The sequence below is a fragment of the Diabrotica virgifera genome, chromosome 2, assembly GCF_917563875.1.
Source record: "Diabrotica virgifera virgifera chromosome 2, PGI_DIABVI_V3a".
Taxonomy (NCBI): domain Eukaryota; kingdom Metazoa; phylum Arthropoda; class Insecta; order Coleoptera; family Chrysomelidae; genus Diabrotica; species Diabrotica virgifera.
Window position 1 is genome coordinate 120146471 of NC_065444.1, and position 18529 is coordinate 120164999.

The window sequence follows — 18529 nt, forward strand, 5'->3', positions numbered from 1 at the left end:
TCCACATTTCATTGCTTTGTCATGGCTAGTTCCATTTTATTTGCGCAATTTTTCCAATTGCATCTTCCACCTTCGTCCTGCGTCACACGTCCTTATTTTCGTTTATGTCCTTTCAGCTTAGTCCTAACATAGCTTGTTCGATGGACCTCTGTGTTGTTCTTAGTCTATGTATCTTTCATCTATTTTAAGGCATTTATAACGTCCTCGTTAGTAATTTTGGTAGTTCAGATTTTACATTTAATATTTCCATACCGCGGTTTTCTGGTTTTTCTATGTTGAACGAGTATAATTCTGTATAAATAGTAATATTCAATAATATTTATGAAATTATTTTTGTCATTTTTAGTGATTCCATTTATATCTGGTATCAGGTGTATTTGTTGTCGGTCTTTCCTATTTAGAGTTTTTAACACTTTCATACTCTTGATTTTTCCTCTAATATTTTCGATTTGTTCGGTATTTTAGTCCCTGATGTCTTGTCTTATCCTTTTTTTTTATTGCCTTATTAAGTTCCTTATATTTGATCGAATTTCGGTCCATGCAACTGTTGTCCTTAAGCGTCTGTTGTCTTTCTGTCTTTAATTTATTATTTTTCATAAGTTTGTTGATTTTTCCTAAAATTACATTAGTGCAATGACGGACTGGGACGTTTCGCCGTCGCCGTTTCGCCGTCGCCATTTCGCCGTCGCCGTTTCGCCGTCGCCATTTCGCTGTCGCCGTTTCGCCGTCGAGCCACTTCGCCGTCGAGCCACTTCGCCGTCGGCCGTTTCGCCGTCGAGCCAGTTCGCCGTCGGCCGTTTCGCCGTCGCCATCCCGGCATTGGTTAAGTTTACAAGAACGTGATAACATACTAACTTTTTTTATACTAAATGTCGCAAGAACGTGATAACATACCTACTAACTTTTTTTTATACTAAATGTCAGTGTAAATAAAATGCTGATGTTGGTAGTAAAACCAAGTTATATTTTCGTATTCAACTATACATTGTTTTCGTCTGAAAAATAAAATATTTATATATATAAATTCGGGTTCAAAACGTCCTCCGACGTTGTCCGATGCCTTGTTGCCAATATCTTCTATCATTGCAGTTTTCATCTTCTAATCCTCGTACACTCATTGATCGTCTTACTCCTTGTATCCGTCGTATATGTCGTTCTTGGTCTTCCTCTTTTCCTGTTTTCTGTAGGTACCCATTTCATAATTTTCTTTGGCAATCTTATCTCCCCCATTCTCTGAACATGTCCGTGCCACGTTAATTGTTTCTTCTCAATGCATTCTCCAACCGTTTACTGTAAATTCATTCTTCGCTTTACTTCCTCATTTTTAACCCGGTCCAATCTCGATATTCTACTTGCTCTTCTTAGGACGTCCATCTCAGTAGCTTCTATTTTTCGTTTTTGGTGTTCCTTTATTCTCCATGTTTCTGATCCGTATGCCAATGTGCTCTTAATCATGGTGTTGTGTATTCTCCTTTTTCTTTGTTTCCCTATCTCGGTACTCCACAAAACTCCGTTCAATAATTTAATTATCGTTCTTGCTTTATTTATTCTGCTCTTAAAAAAATAAAATATTTACAGTATTAAAAATATTTAAAAAGTTACATTTCATAATTATTGGCAAGTCCTCTAAGATATTCTAAAATATCTCCATCGGCATTGAAGTTTCGGACTAATCTTAAAGTTCGCTCATCCGCGTCCCTATATTTTTTCTTTTGCAAAAGTGATAGTATATCATCGTTCGAAAACCATTCAAAACTTATATACAAGTAATGATCATCCCGAAATTATAAGTACTAATTCTAACAACGAAATGGCGACGGCGAAATGGCTCGACGGCGAAACGGCGACGGCGAAATGGCTCGACGACGAAACGGCGACGGCGAAATGGCGACGGCGAAACGGCGACGGCGAAATGTCCTAGACCCGTGCAATGACGGGCCGCGCAAAAAGTTCCAAAGGGCCGCATGCGGCCCGCGGGCCGCATGTTGCCGACCCCTGCATTAGACGATGCTTCCGTTACCAACTTTCCGCACCGCTCGACAGCTTGCGGGTGGCAGGGATAGTTTTGTACATTTCAGGTATGTAATGTAGGAACTTATATCTTCATTTGAAACTCTGCGAAGAACTAGTGGATAAGTAGTTTTGCAACATTCCAGTCTATTATTTCAGTGTAGTCCTGTGCTTCAAAATATAAAGTAGGAGGAATGAAATTTCTAATACCTTAGCCCTTGGCTTTAGTCTGTCTGGCTTTTAACTATATCCATAGCCCGAGCTCTCTAAATGTATTTACTCGCTACTACTTGAAATTTTGAAGCACAGGACTAAACTAAAATAATAGACTGGAATGTTGCAAAACTATCTTCACCGCCAGTTCTTTGAAGAGTTTCAAATGAAGATATAAGTACTTGCATGACATCGGGCGACATGCCACACTGGAATGTATAAAGCTATCCCTGCCACACGCAAGCTGACGAGCGGTGCATAGAGTTGGTCACGGAAGGATCGTCCAATGTCTAATGTATGTGGGCCCCAATCAAGAGATGGATTCATCAGGGCAACACTTAAATTAAGGTACATGCTGCCAGATTTCACCACCAAATCACAATATAAAATTGGCGTTTAAAAGCTAGACACACACAGATCAAAAAGAAATGGACATATGTAAATAATGTAAAAAACACACACTCATCGGTTGGTTGGAAAGAAGGGTGTGAGTGGAGCTAGAAGTGCAACCACCTTCTCGTTGTGAGTTCTGGGTTGTTCAAATATTGTCATACGATATCTAAACAAGCGAAGAGCTTCACAATGTAACAGAAAAATGAGATAACTAAATATTTTTTAATTTATTAAAATCATCTAGTCCTGTCGCCAGGGGGGGTACAACGGCCTCGTTAATTCAGATGGACTTACCCAAATTTTTTTTATGTATTTTGACCCGTAGAACACGAATTTTTTGGGTAACAGTTGATCCGGATGTCGATAAGATTGTTATAGACCAAGAACTTGAGGAATCAAATAACAGCGATTTTTGGCAAAACAAAACAATATTTTGTATTTTTTGGGTCATTTTAAGCAAAAAATATTTCTACAAGTTTTTTAGTAGGATGCACAGTTTTCGAGATAAACGCGGTTGAACTTTCAAAAAATCGAAAAACTGCAATTTTTAAACCCGAATAACTTTTGATTAAAAAATAAAATAGCAATTCTGCTTAGCGCCTTTGAAAGTTCAAGTCAAATTATGTCGGTTTTGATTATTTGCATTGCTAAAAATTTATTGTGTTATTGCTAAACAAAGCTACAAACAACTAGTGCGTGAGTGATGTTTCTATGATTTCTCATTTAAAATCGAACGAGTAGGTAGAATAGGTACTAGTGCAATCAAGACTATTTCTACGTTACATGCGTTAAAACGCATGTAAAAGCACGGGAAACCCTACGTGTTTATAGCTTTGTTAAACAATAAAAAAATAAATTTTTACCAATGCAAATAATCAAAACCGATATAATTTGACTTAAACTTTCAAATGCGGTAAGCAGACTTGCTATTTTATTTTTTAATCAAAAGTTATTCGGGTTCAAAAATTGCAATTTTTCGATTTTTTTAAAGTTCAACCGCGTTTATCTCGAAAACTGTGCATCCTACGAAAAAACTTGTAGAAATATTTTTTACTTAAAATGGCCCAAAAAATACAAAATATTGTTTTGTTTTGCCAAAAATCGCTGTTATTTGATTCCTCAAGTTCTTGGTCTATAACAATCTTATCGACATCCGGATCAACTGTTACCCAAAAAATTCGTGTTCTACGGGTCAAAATACATAAAAAAAACTTGAGTAAGTCCATCTGAATTAACGAGGCCGTTGTACCCCCCCTGGCGACAGGACTAATCAATAATTTCAATTTTTTATAGATTTTGATTGACCTTGCGGGATCGGAAAATATTCGTTAAATGCAAAACAGTATTTTTTTCTTGCTCAACCATGCAAACTGTAAATAAATTTTATTATAGCGATAAATAAAATCCTTCCTGTAGTACCGATGGACTATCCATAAAAATTTTCTCAAATCTCCCAGGCAGTGTGTTGGGAGTCCTCATCTCTCTAATTATTTCCAGAGTGCCTAAAGACGGCCATCATTATTCCTCTTCATAAGGGTGGTGAAAAATCAAATGCCTGCAATTATAGACCTATTGCATTACTACCGGTACTCTCCAAAATTATTGAGAGACTCATAAAAGCCCGACTTATGTGCTTTCTCGTTGATAACAATATTTTATCATAAAATCAGTTCGGCTTTTTAAATAATAAATGTACCACAAATGCCATGTTTTCTGTACTACATGAGGTTTATCAAGCATTAAACAATAATCTGCACACTGCCACTGTTTTTTGTGATTATGCCAAAGCTTTTGATTGTGTGAATCACGACATTTTGATAAAAAAACTAGATTTCTACGGAATTCGAGGTATTTCTTCGAACTGGTTTCAATCTTACTTGGATAATAGAAAACAACTGGTTAGAGCAAATGATATAGACTCTAGTCTCAAAAATGTTGTATGTGGGGTACCACAAGGTTCAGTATTGGGTCCTCTAATTTTCCTTATCTTTATTAATGACATCACTAGCTTAAAAATCGATGGAAAAGTTTTTCTTTTTGCTGATGATACCAGTATCACTTGGAGCAACTCAAATATCGCAACTCTTCATGCTACTATAACTTCTGATCTACTTACAATAAAATCCTGGTCCGATTCAAATTTACTCTCTTTTAACGTAGATAAAACAGTAGTATTGTCCTATAAAGGAGCTCTTCAACCCTTACCTCTTCATAACAGCCAGATCAGTATCGTTGATTCTGTAAAGTTTCTTGGTATTTTTTTAGATAGAAATCTGAAATGGTCCCTTCATATTGATGTGTTAAGCAAGAAACTATCCTCAGCTTGCTTTGCAATAAGATCTGTTTTGAAGGAAATGAATTTAGCCTCTTCCAAAATAACATATTTTTCTTTGTTCGAGTCACATCTTCGATATGGTCTCCCTTTTTGGGGTTCTGGTACGGCTGCCCAATCTGATGTTATTTTTAAATTACAAAAAAGAGCAATAAGATATCTGTTTGGCCTCAGAAAAACAACACATTGCAGAAGCTACTTCAAAGATCACAGGATTCTAACACTACCTTCTTTATATATTTTAGAAACTGTTTGCTTAATTCGTAAACATCTACATGTCTTTCCAGCAAGACCTAGACATGACTATTCCACCAGAAATTCTACCTTTGACATTTATTTACCGATCCCGTCCAGTGAGTTAGTAAAGAAATATATATTATATTCTGCAAAAAAACTTTACAACCATCTCCCTCTACAACTTAAATCTGCAACATCTTTCCCCAAGTTCCGTAAAATGACTAAAGCCTATTTATCTGAAAGACCATATTATTCAACAGCAGAGTTTCTTAACCAATAACTAAGAAAGTACAGTATTCTTATTTATAAGTATAATCTTAATCTATATTTGAGTGTCATATGCAGCAGCTTAACTTAACTTAGAGCTTTTTGTAGAACCGGTTGGGGAGCTGACCCGAATATTGCATTGCTATTCTATCGCTCAATGATTCGACCAATTTTCGACTATAGTTGTCATTTATACGGGTCTGCGTCAACAGGATATCTTAATAAAGTTGAAATCCAAAGGAATAAATGTTTGAGACTCTGTCTCGGTTACTTAAAATCTACTCCTATTACTATTATTGAGATTGAAGCTAAGGAACCACCACTTACTCTACGTAGACAGTTTTGTACAGATAAGTTTGTAGCTAGAGCTATCTCAAAAAACGTCAGCTACTTAAGGACTATTCGTAACTTGAATATATTAGATTTAAGCCATAAATATTGGTGTACTAAAAAAACCCCCATATACGTTGAAAGCTACAGGAAGTTGACAATGAATGAAAACCAAATGTACAAAAATAAAATACCTTTAATTTACACTAAACCTCCTGAAACTCTCTTTTCCAAGGTAATACAAACAAACTACATGGATTCAAACCTTCCAGGCAATATTATCAACAAAATAATTAAAGACAGGTGGCCTATGTTTCAATATATTTTTACTGACGGCTCCAAAATTCAAAATAAAACCGGATGTGCAATATATCATTGGAATTCTGAATACAAAGAATCATGCCGATTGCCTAATGAAGCTTCAATATATACTGCCGAATTATCAGCTTTATTACTTGCGTTAAAATATATAGCCTCTGTTGGTATGGACAATTATATCATTTTCACCGATTGTAGAAGTATTGTGGACAAACTCACTTCTATCCAATCGACAAAAAATCTAAACCACATTGAGATAGAAATTAAGAGTCTATATTATGATTTTACTTCCTCGGGCAGTTCAATTATTATTTGTTGGGTGAAAGGACATTCTGGAATATTAGGAAATGAAGAAGTCGACAAATTAGCTAAATCTGCAGCTTTAACCAAACAAAACATAAGCAACATACTTCTACCAGTAACCGATATAGATAATATCAGTAAAAACCATTGCAAACAAAATTGGCAACGTGTATATAACCAAAGTACAACGGGAATAAATTTTAGAAATTGCCAGCCACTAATTCCCAATGAGAGATGGTTTAAACAAGAATCAAATAGGCTATTTAAAAAAACAATAAATAGAATGAGGTCAAATCACGCACTAACTCCAGCATACAAACACAGCATAGGTATCAGTGATAACCCATATTGCGCCTGTGGTGGAATGGGAGATCTACAGCACCTCATATTGGAGTGTGGACTGTACAGACAAAATATTAAAGTAATGTATGAAAAGTTAATTGATCTAAATTGTCCTTTACCTGTCAATTTAAACGAAATTCTTTTTCCAAAAAATAAGCAGACGTTACAATGTCTTTACGAATATGTAACGTCCTGTAAATTTAAATTTTAAATAGGCTTAGATAATAAAATTATAAAATTGTAAAAATATCACACAAAATTGAAAAATGTATCCATTAAGATAGTATAACACTCTGTAAATTTAGATAATAAGTAGGCTTAGATATTAACTTAAAATTTTTATTGTAATACCATACAAAAAAACACAAATAGTCTGGCTAATTGGCTCTGTCAAAGCCATTAATAAAAAATAAAAAAAAAAAAAAAAAAAAAAAACTTAACTAAATTAACTTTTTAAATTTCTTAAGGTAGATTATGCAATTTGCAATTTTTTTTTAAATTTTGCAATAGATTGTTACTGTTTTTTTTTTGTTTCTCTTCATTATTTTTATTTATATAGACGATTTATATCATTTTAGTAAATTGTATTTGTTATTTGTTATTGTTCTTATTTATGATTCTTGTAAGCTTTGTCTATAAAATTGTTAAATTTTTCATGACAATAAAGCATATTTCTATTCTATTCTATTCTATTCTATTCTATTCTAAAACGTACATGGAGGTTAAATAAAAATTTTTGAAAAAAACATAAAATTTAATTTTTTTCATAATCTTTAGGCCCTTTGCGGGATCGGAAGATAAAGTCCGATTTGAATAATTTCTATTTTATTTTTCTGGTACCTACTTACCAGACACGCAATTATTAACTTGACTTTTTTCGCACCACTCTAGTGTAGACGCCTAACTCTAGGGTTTTTTCAAGGATCTGCCTCACTGTAAATATCTGGTCCGTTGTTGATTTATTAGGTCGGAAACCGCACTGATATCCTCCCACTATATGTTCGGCGTAGAGGAGGAGTCTTTTGTATAATACGTTGGACAACACTTTATATGCTATGTTGAGTAGAGTGATGCCTCTATAATTATCACACACCATCAAGCGTGTTCTCCGGACCTGAAGCCGATAGAGCATGTGTGGAACATGCTAGGCAGAAGATTTATAACACGAATTCATGTTATTTAAAAAAAAAGAAGTAAGAATTGCTTTGATTGGGTGATGGGAGAGACTGCCCCAACAACTGATCGATAACCTTATCAAAAGTATGAAAATATAAAATTTGTAAATGTTGAAAGTTTTCGAGAAACAAAACATGTATATCAAAACACGAAAGATTTCTAGATTCTTTTGCTTTCAAAAGATTCCTTTATTTCTACATTATTATCCATATATAAGGGAAGTTTCTGTTGCTCGTGTGGGTTTTTCGTGAAAATGTCTTATTATTCAGCCGTCGCGTCGATACTTCGTCGAATAATAAAAGGCTAACTTTTTTTCTCTTTCATTATAGCGACCAACTGAAGCAAAAATACGATCTGGCCCAAAAATGTTTCTAATAAAAAACCGGCGAGAAACAGAAAAAATAAAAGTAAATTAATAAAACTTTCGTGCTTTATTTTAGCAGCTTAAAAGCTTTGGCTTCATTAATAGAGGCTACGTAGCGCGCTGTGTATATAAACTTTTACCGTTACAATGCTGTATATGTGCCGATAAAATGTCAAATATTTTATTTATTGATGGAAGCAGTTCGTGATTTGGATGTAAAAGTTTATAATATACAATATCGGAACCAAGGATGCGACAGTTAACCGAAGAGACAGAAAACAGAAATACCTTGATAGATCAGGGCATATAGGTTTTTTTTAAATACATTTTTAAATACAACGATTTTTAAATACATCACCAATCGACTTTTTACATTGTGTTAGGGATGACGCCGGAAAAAAAGGTTACAATACAAAAATGAGTAGAAATGCATTATTGCATAAGATGCATCCAGAAATGCATAAACATGTCAGATTCAGTATATTAAGGGTCATATTTTGCTATTCGGGAGTTTATGGGGTCGCTGAACATGAATACGCAAGCAGAACTGGCCTCCGGAGCACCTGGTGCTCAGGGTTACTGCTAAGGCACGTCATCTAGAGTTTCGGGGGCTTTTGGGATCACTGAACATTAATACGTCATTAGAACCGACCACCGGTGCATCTGGAGCCCAGGGTCACTGCTGAGGCACGACTTCTGGATTTTCGAATAATTTCTATTTTATTTTTCTGGTACCTACTTACCAGACACGCAATTATTAACTTGACTTTTTTCGCACCACTCTAGTGTAGACGCCTAACTCTAGGGTTTTTTCAAGGATCTGCCTCACTGTAAATATCTGGTCCGTTGTTGATTTATTAGGTCGGAAACCGCACTGATATCCTCCCACTATATGTTCGGCGTAGAGGAGGAGTCTTTTGTATAATACGTTGGACAACACTTTATATGCTATGTTGAGTAGAGTGATGCCTCTATAATTATCACACACCATCAAGCGTGTTCTCCGGACCTGAAGCCGATAGAGCATGTGTGGAACATGCTAGGCAGAAGATTTATAACACGAATTCATGTTATTTAAAAAAAAAGAAGTAAGAATTGCTTTGATTGGGTGATGGGAGAGACTGCCCCAACAACTGATCGATAACCTTATCAAAAGTATGAAAATATAAAATTTGTAAATGTTGAAAGTTTTCGAGAAACAAAACATGTATATCAAAACACGAAAGATTTCTAGATTCTTTTGCTTTCAAAAGATTCCTTTATTTCTACATTATTATCCATATATAAGGGAAGTTTCTGTTGCTCGTGTGGGTTTTTCGTGAAAATGTCTTATTATTCAGCCGTCGCGTCGATACTTCGTCGAATAATAAAAGGCTAACTTTTTTTCTCTTTCATTATAGCGACCAACTGAAGCAAAAATACGATCTGGCCCAAAAATGTTTCTAATAAAAAACCGGCGAGAAACAGAAAAAATAAAAGTAAATTAATAAAACTTTCGTGCTTTATTTTAGCAGCTTAAAAGCTTTGGCTTCATTAATAGAGGCTACGTAGCGCGCTGTGTATATAAACTTTTACCGTTACAATGCTGTATATGTGCCGATAAAATGTCAAATATTTTATTTATTGATGGAAGCAGTTCGTGATTTGGATGTAAAAGTTTATAATATACAATATCGGAACCAAGGATGCGACAGTTAACCGAAGAGACAGAAAACAGAAATACCTTGATAGATCAGGGCATATAGGTTTTTTTTAAATACATTTTTAAATACAACGATTTTTAAATACATCACCAATCGACTTTTTACATTGTGTTAGGGATGACGCCGGAAAAAAAGGTTACAATACAAAAATGAGTAGAAATGCATTATTGCATAAGATGCATCCAGAAATGCATAAACATGTCAGATTCAGTATATTAAGGGTCATATTTTGCTATTCGGGAGTTTATGGGGTCGCTGAACATGAATACGCAAGCAGAACTGGCCTCCGGAGCACCTGGTGCTCAGGGTTACTGCTAAGGCACGTCATCTAGAGTTTCGGGGGCTTTTGGGATCACTGAACATTAATACGTCATTAGAACCGACCACCGGTGCATCTGGAGCCCAGGGTCACTGCTGAGGCACGACTTCTGGATTTTCGAGGGTTTCGGCACTAAAATGATGCATACCGATTACTTGGGAGAGTTTGACCGACCTCCGAAACAAAAAAGGGATCGACAACCTCCAAAACATCCCAAATAATCTGTTTGTATCAATTTAGTGCCAAAAATCCTCGGAACTCCAGAAAATGACCGGCCTTGGCAGTGACCCTGGGCACCAGTTCTTGTGACGTATTCATGTTCAGCTATCCCAAAAACCCCCGAGTAATCTGGTTGCATCAATTTAGTGACGAAAACTCTCGAAACTCTAGAAGACGTGCCTTAGCAGTAACTCTAGGGCATCAGTTCAGTGACTCCAAAACCTCCCGAATAACAAAATCTGGCCCTTAATATACTGATTTTGACACGTTTATGCTCTTTTGGGTGCATGTTATGCACTTTAAAATGCAATTATGCATTTCCACCCATGTTTCCATTGTAGACTTTTTCCTGACGTCATCCTGAACACGATGCAAAAAGTTGTAGGTAAGTCTGTAGGTGCTGTATGTAAAAATCGGTTTATTTCGGTGTTTTTAATTCTAAATGCCCTGGTCTATGGGAAAAAACTCTAAATAATAATCAGTTGATTCCATTTCCTTTTTTTTTTTTGAGTTATTATCCGACTTTCTGTTTTCGCCTCTGGGTTAATATGTCTTTATTTTCTTTTGTATCTTTTGCACACCAGCTAACGAGGCTAGATTCTGTATCTTGAAGAAAAGTACAGTTGAGTCCAGGAATCTTTACCCGTGCGTCATCATTTAAAGCATACGAAATAAGTCGATGATAAGTCGGAAATTGAAATTTACTAAACGCAACAGCAAGTGACAGTAAGTAGCTGCTGCTCCTATCACGGGTTAAAATTTAAGTTATCAAATATGTGTTTTATCTCGCCAGGTATTAATGACGCACGGGTAAAGACTCGTGGACTCGACTGTACGTTCTGTGTCTTACAGTTCCTTTATTAGTTCAAATCACTCAATGCACTGTTAATAAACTCTGTATCTTGAAGAAAAGTACAGTTGAGTCCAGGAATCTTTACCCGTGCGTCATCATTTAAAGCATACGAAATAAGTCGATGATAAGTCGGAAATTGAAATTTACTAAACGCAACAGCAAGTGACAGTAAGTAGCTGCTGCTCCTATCACGGGTTAAAATTTAAGTTATCAAATATGTGTTTTATCTCGCCAGGTATTAATGACGCACGGGTAAAGACTCGTGGACTCGACTGTACGTTCTGTGTCTTACAGTTCCTTTATTAGTTCAAATCACTCAATGCACTGTTAATAAACTCTGTATCTTGAAGAAAAGTACAGTTGAGTCCAGGAATCTTTACCCGTGCGTCATCATTTAAAGCATACGAAATAAGTCGATGATAAGTCGGAAATTGAAATTTACTAAACGCAACAGCAAGTGACAGTAAGTAGCTGCTGCTCCTATCACGGGTTAAAATTTAAGTTATCAAATATGTGTTTTATCTCGCCAGGTATTAATGACGCACGGGTAAAGACTCGTGGACTCGACTGTACGTTCTGTGTCTTACAGTTCCTTTATTATTTCAAATCACTCAATGCACTGTTAATAAACTCAATAAACGGTTAATAAAAAATTGTCTATAATGCCACTTCATATTTTCAATTATGTCTTGGCCCACAGGCTGTCATTAATAATGTTGTATTCCCTCGCAGAAATAGGTGACTTATTTTGCCATCGTCACTTTTCGTCTCACAATTGAATAGGGTTGGTGGATCTTGGTGGAGCTTCAATGCTTTCTGTTTTCAGATCTTCCTGACGTGTATTAGGCAGTGGTAGACAGCCTAGCGTTACCTCTAAGGCCGCGGTAAGGCCAAGGCTCATTGTATCCTTATGTAAACGAGTTTTTGTACTTTTAGCGGTCTTTTATTGTCTGAATCGATGATACTTAAAGCAAAGCCAATCAAGCTATAGGATATATTCGACATTACACCATTTATTTACAAAACATTTATCTAGCAGAATGGCGTGTAAAAAGGAAGTATTAAGAAAGTTTTATACATGATGATAATAATAATAATATGATGATTTTATGATTTTTCTTTCTTTCATCATGTAGTCAAGAATACGTAAAAAATGTTAGAATTAATCTTCACAGAAATCGAATAAGGTTCATTATCATAGATTACATATATGGTAGTAATAAAGGTCATTGTTCTAAGTTTATCTAATAAGCAGTATTATAAAATGAATAAATAAAAGTTGCTAGATCTTGCGGAGATTATAGCAGATGGTTCTCAAAACGAATCAAATAGAAAATAATAGTGGTTATGTATATTATAGCTATTATAGAACAATCATAGTTAATTGTAGCCAAATCGCAAATTGTTTTATTGCTTAGATTACTGCGCCATTATTGTAGATTAAAAAGGATACCGAGATTGGAGATTTTGTCTTACAGACTACATATTTCATTAAAATTGTATGTAAGAAGTTCATAAGGTTCATAAATGATGGAAAATGGTAGAATAGTAGAGATAAATATTTTGAAAAAAAAAATAGTTAAAATCCTTTATAAAAGGTATATTTTATTTAAAAAATCAGAAGCAGAAGCAGAATATTTTGCTGTTTGTTCTTTACTCAATTATTGATTTATCAAAATTAATTATGACTTAATATTTTAAATTTAAAGTTTGACTATTAATGTATCTTTTTACAAGGTTTTTTTTAGAATATTAAATAAAATTAATATGTAACAACAAAAAGCAAGAATTACCGAATACTACTTCCTAAATAGCGAATGGCAGTATTAATTTCAAGGATGCAAGAATATTATTGTTAATACAGTTCCGTACAATTTATTCCATACCTATAGAAAAGTCCCTTGACGAAAAAGAAGAAATAATAAAAATGTAGAATGTTCAAGCACTAGTATGCACGTCAAAAGTGAAGAAATAAGAAGAAGAAGAAGAAGATGTCGAAAAATACCGAAATGTCTCAAAGTCTGGAACGTCAGAAAATGAGTGCGCTAATAAACGGCAAAATAACGGAAAAGGCGGAAAACATAATACGTTGTGAAATAAAAGAAGATCAAGCTTGTAGAAGTGGGAAATTATCAATAGAAACCTATACATTTACAATTATATTGATATTTTCACACCATTAGACGTATCGGAGTCAAACTGTCACAGGAGAATTTAAAAAAATGTCACAGTGGCAGTTGCCAAACTCCTCTGATACTTCTAAAGGTAGAAAATTATCAATATAATGTTGAGGCGACAAATTACCCCAGATAATTGAAATAATATTCTAGAATAATATTTCAATCAACTACGATAGTTATCGTCTACCCTAGACTAGCTCAATCTCCCAAGTTGTGAGTCCACCTCGTCCTAATCAAAAATATGAACAGTGAAAATCCAGAATGGAGCAAATAAAGCAATAATATTTAACTAATCATGTTTATTTTTAATAAAGACATAATAATTAATGTATTAAAGAATAATATACAAGACCTTGCCGAAACTTTACAGATCAGAGATTATACTTTTCAATGGCACTTGGTATCTGTCTGCGGGTTCTTGGTGCCTTGCTGTTGGTTCTGCAACGGGCTCTGGCGACATGGATGTTCTGGCCACCAGGCCTAAAGGTGTTGGTTGGTTTCTAGGTGACTAGTTACTGCTGCATCGATGCATCGCCGGCGACATTAGGGGCTCCAGTCTCGGGGAGTCTCCCACTAGGTGAAGGGTTGTTCGGTGTGTAGCTTATTATTTGTCCAGAAAACTAGAATACATACAAGTATATGAGACACCAAGAAAAATGAAAGATATCCTTGCCATTCCAAGAAATAATCCAGAAATGTTGCAGAAAGGCAAGGTTAAACAAAATTAATAGCAATAATAGTACATTGTTTACCGGGTAGGAAAAGCTTAACATTCCTGGACGACTGTGAAGATTGCTAAGTCGAGGCGCAAGCCGAGACTTAGCAACACAGAGTCCAGGAATGTGGCTTTTCCTACGAGATAAACATACTATTTTTCCGCAAATCGTTTAAAATTCGACAGATATTGATTGATTTAAAAAAAACGCGATAATTTTATTCCCAAATAAATGGTGCTTTGAAATTCCTAATAAAATTACTTGGGTTACTATGGAAACTTATTGAGGTTGAATTATCATTTATGTAGAACACTAACAACTGTACGGAAATATCATTTCCTTGCAGTAAGGAAATGACATTTCCTTACAGTAAGGAAGTCCTGACTTTTTCTTCAAGAAATTTTGACAGGAATGTCAAGATTTCCTGGCGATTTGCGGAAAATAATATTAGTAGTTAAATAATTGTGGATTACTACATACATATGTAAATATAATGTGAAATATAATATGAAAAAAAATCACCATGAGGTGTGCAACTAGAAAGTAAGGTTAGATAGGAACATAAAAAGATTACGGATATAGGCTTAGAAAAATGTGTACAATTATGTTTAACACTTACCCCAAATATAAGAACGTCTGTTTGAAAATGTGGCTATGAGGCCAGACATTGCCTTAAGTAAATTTTAAAATTTAATGAAAAAAAATATTCTTCATTTTGACAAAGAGGAAGGGTTTCACTTGACATTGACAGACTACGAGAGTGGGGGCTTAAAATTTGAAACGAGAAACGACAGTGCGAAGTCACTGTCACGAACCACAGAACGATTGAATAAGAATGTGAATGCTGAGATTGAACAAGAATGTTGAGATATGCCTATAAATAACGAAAGAGGGCGCCAACCAATTTTTAACGGGAAAAAAGGTAAAACAAATAGAAGATTATTATTAAAGAATTATTAAAGAAAATAGAATAAAATAATTATTTAAAAATAAAATAGCAAAGATGTGACGTTTGTAACGTTACAATGTAAAGTTATAGGTCTCTGTTGATAATTTTCCACCTCTACATAGTTTCATCTCTGTTTATTGCACAACGTATTATGTTTTCCGTCTTTTGCGTTATTTTGTCGGTTATTAGCGCACTCATTACTGTATAAACACAGCAAGTTGACAATTATTAGAATAACAGTAGTAATCGAGTTTTTGCATAGTTGTCATTCGGTTAAAGTTATAATAACAAATATTGTAATTTTGTCGCTGCTTGAATAAAGTGATTAGAAAGAAGTGTAACATTGGTGACAGCGGTGGAATTTTAAAGGTACGAGGTGATTCTAGCACAGTCTAACTTTATTTTTAATGAAACACCCTGTAGATATATTTTTATGTTTTAGAAGCTACTATCTCAAAAAAGTATATTATATATGGTCGATTATGTACAAGGTGAGATTTTGAAATTAATAATTTATCACACTAATAATAGTATTTTGTTAAATAATAAAAATTAGCCAGATACAGACATCAATTTATTATTAAACGCTTTTATTTAGTTCAATCGTTTGCGTCAAATCTTTAGACGTTAATTTGACTGCCTTTTCTTCAATGCAAATGAATGAAATTTTGCAGACATATGCATTCGCGGGAACAATACACAAATAGTCGATCAATTTTTTTTGTGTTTATGAATTGTTTAAATAAAAAAAAAACGATTTTAATGGAAAAAGCTTAAATTCTCTTGTTTTTTACAATGCAGAAACTTGAAACTTTTACAGATTGTAGCTAATTATATGAACTATACATAATTTCACTTTTTACGTTAATTGTTTACGTTATGCTTCATATATAAACAATAATGTTTCAAATTTATCCAGTTTCTGTCCGATTTCTATCCAGTTTTCAGCGAAAAAAAATTATGGCACCGCAGAGAGTCGAATGCTGCCCTTAGTATTGCCGTGGGCTTCGACTGTCCATAAAACGCAAGGTTCGACTGTTGACTACGCTGTCGTGAACTTGGGCTTGAAAGTGTTTGCGTAAGGACAGGCTTAATAGCCTGCATTGAGCCTACAAAGTTTACGTTGCATTGAGCCGAGTGCGATCATTAAGGTACGTATCCATACAAGGGTGAACACCGCTCGGTGCAGCTGCTCAAATGGATACGGCATGCGCTCTCCTACATATAAACCGCAAACCGGTTGAATCGAAGAGGGTAAGCGCCGAGCGGCGATCACCGACGTATCCACTATGTGGAGCTACTACACCGAGCGAGGTTTACCCTTGTATGGATACGTACCTTTAGACGGCTTGCGCATCAAAGAACTGCATTGCGAGAAATTAACAGGGTCTACACCGTGCAATAGTAAAGTATTGGAAGAGATGGAAAGACTGCGAAAACTGTAATAGGTATAAATAATGATTTTGATTCAAGAAATGTATAAAGAAATTACAGAAAATGTACAATGTATGTATCAAAAGTTGAAATAAATGCAAAAAATGTATCTGTCATTAACTTACATCCTTTTCCAAATATGACGATATATTTTAATGTTTGAAAAGTGTAAGACTAAAAAGTAAAAAATAAAAAATATGAAAAAACAAGCTAAAAATGCGAGCATTATCATAACGAAAACTTTGTTTATATATGTATTTAAATTCATAATATAGAAAATTACTATTACGAAAAGCTGTTTAGAATTAAAAATGTTGTTTTAATGTGCAAGTATATCATTCTAATTTAAATGTTGTGAACTATAAAGATACTTTACTCGAAATTCATATTTTTTACATACCTCGTATAAAATTAATAAAAGGACATCGCACACATCTTATGGAAAATTTCACTTTTGGATGTCACTCAAATTCAATAAAATTTATACCAATAGATTCGTTTTAAATTAACGATCAAATCTTATCATTGCGCCAACTCTCTATTTTCAAAAATAAGAGCAGAAATTGATATAAATAAATCTGAAATCAAATGGGTAGGTACATAAGTTAGAGAGAGAAAAAATATTTTAAAATACCCAGATTTTCGGTACTCCATAAATCAGCGGATTAGTTTCACTAATCCGCTTAAGCCCAGCGGGATTTAAGCTGTTATGAATAGCACTCAGAGCAATAATGATTGTAAACTAACATTTTATGGACTCCAAAAATGTGATTTCGATAAACTTTAATTGCAATTTGCGCCGTAATTAATCATAATTAAGAGTTGGCGCAATGATAAGAATTGATCGTTATATTAAAACGAATCTAATCGTATAAATTTTATTGAATTTGAGTGACATTATATTTTCCATAAGATGTGTGCGATGATGGTTGCATCATAAATCTTAGACCAAGAAGAGATTTTTATGAAGAATAACTTTTCTTCGTCAAATTAAAAATACAAGAGTTATAAATGAAAATTATGTTGGTATCCATCGTTTGAGAAAATTCGTCAAAATATTTTTTTCCATTAGAAGGATGTAATTTCATATATCAGAACATACTTTTTTATTCAAAACCACATTTTAAATAACAATTTTCCAATATTGTAAAATAAATAATACATACATGATAAAGATACTTTTTACTGATGTACTTTAATTGGATCTACAGACCGAGCGAGTCTCGTAAATTCCACGGCTTTGCGCCACGCTACACGCAACCGTATCTGCGTACTTGTGTTTCGAGTTGTGTGGTCGTGCGCTGGTCGACTGGAGTTATAAATTTAGTGGTTAAACAAATTTAAATATAATCGTTTCTACTGATTCATTATTAATATAGTATAATATGTATTATTGATTTCAAAATATACTCAAATTGTATTTTTATACATTTATTACACATATTATTTTATATAATAATTAAATTCACTATAAAATGTCATTTATATTTTATTAATAGCTAAATAATTTAAAATTTAGTTTGACATTCACGAAGTGTCAATCTCAAATGTAAATAATAACATTTGCTTTGCTTAACAAATTCAGATTAAAAAAGTAGCCTACTTCCTAATAAAAAATTTCAGCTGACGTTTAGTGCGTGGTAGGAAATAACCGGATTGTGACGTCACATTTTAGATTTTGAAGTCGATTATCTCGAAGACGGTTAGAGATATCGAAATGCCGTTTTCAGATTTGGATTCAGAAGACAAAACTACATAAGAATCCATCGATACATCTGCTCTAAGTATTGCAGGAGCGGCAACGCAATAACACACAGACTTTTGCAAATTTATAAACGAAAAGTTTTCGTTGAAAAAATTTTAAGAAACGC

The 18529-nt window shown here is 34.2% G+C and overlaps 1 protein-coding gene across 1 annotated transcript in view; it reads right to left on the reverse strand.

Annotated features, from left to right (window-relative positions):
• Window positions 1-18529, reverse strand: part of LOC114329295 (uncharacterized) — a 71766-nt gene that overhangs the window by 24131 nt on the left and 29106 nt on the right. The window lies entirely within an intron of this gene.